The sequence below is a fragment of the Calidris pugnax genome, unplaced genomic scaffold (assembly GCF_001431845.1).
Source record: "Calidris pugnax isolate Ruff unplaced genomic scaffold, ASM143184v1 scaffold460, whole genome shotgun sequence".
Taxonomy (NCBI): Eukaryota; Metazoa; Chordata; class Aves; order Charadriiformes; family Scolopacidae; genus Calidris; species Calidris pugnax.
In genome coordinates this window covers 158139-158986 of record NW_015091195.1, presented here as the reverse complement: position 1 = coordinate 158986, position 848 = coordinate 158139, and the positions used below count along the sequence as shown (strand labels likewise).

The following is an 848-nucleotide window of genomic DNA, read 5'->3' as shown; positions in this document are numbered from 1 at the left end:
AGTGTGCAAGGGGGGGGCACAACGGCCTCACACGAGTGTGCACGGGGGGGGGCGGGGAAGAGGCCTGCGGGAGGGCCTGGTGGTGGCCATGGTGGGCATGGGGGTGGCCACCATACCGTCGTGGCAGTGGCCATCGTGGTGGTGGGGTGGTGGCCACTGAGCCGTCCTGGTGGCCACTGAGCCATCGTGGTGGCCACCACAGCACCATGACAGTGGCCATTGTGGTGCCAGGGTGGTGGCCACTGAGCCATAGGAGGAGGAGAAGAAGGAGGAGAAGGACCATGTGTGGTGGTGGGGGGGGGGACACAGGGACCCCACCATGGGCCATCCCACCCCATCCCACCTCCCTCTGTCCCCCAGGATCGACGCCAGCGAGAACCAGGTGGACGAGACCATCTTTGTGGAGCCATCCTGGTGGCCACCACAGCGCCATGACAGTGGCCATCGTGGTGGCCACCACAGTGCCGTGGCGGTGGCCATCGTGGTGGCCACCACAGTGCCATGGCAGTAGCCATTGCAGGGGCCGTTGTGGTGCCCATTATGGTGCCATAGCGGTGGCCATTGTGGCGGCCATCATAGTGGCCATCACAGTAGCCATTGTGGTGGCCATGGTAGTGGCCATAGTGGTGGCCGTCGCAGTAGCCATTGCAGAGCCCATTGTGGTGCCCATCACGGTGGCGATGGCGGTGACCATGGTAGTAGCCATGACGGTGGCCATCACGGTGGTGATGGCTGTGGCCACGGTGATAGCCACAATGGTGGCCACCACGGTGGCTATGGCCGTGGCCATGGTGCTAGCCACGATGGTGGCCATCATGGTGGCGATGGCGGTGGCCACGGTGGGAGCC

At 65.0% G+C, this 848-nt stretch overlaps 1 long non-coding RNA gene across 1 annotated transcript in view; it reads left to right on the top strand.

Annotated features, from left to right (window-relative positions):
* LOC106898382 overlaps positions 1-403 on the top strand; it is a 1572-nt gene extending 1169 nt beyond the window's left edge. Inside the window, exon 3 of the long non-coding RNA XR_001413917.1 lies at positions 361-403. This is a non-coding gene — a long non-coding RNA (uncharacterized LOC106898382). The remainder of the gene's footprint in view (positions 1-360) is intronic.
* The last annotated feature ends 445 nt before the right edge of the window (positions 404-848 follow it).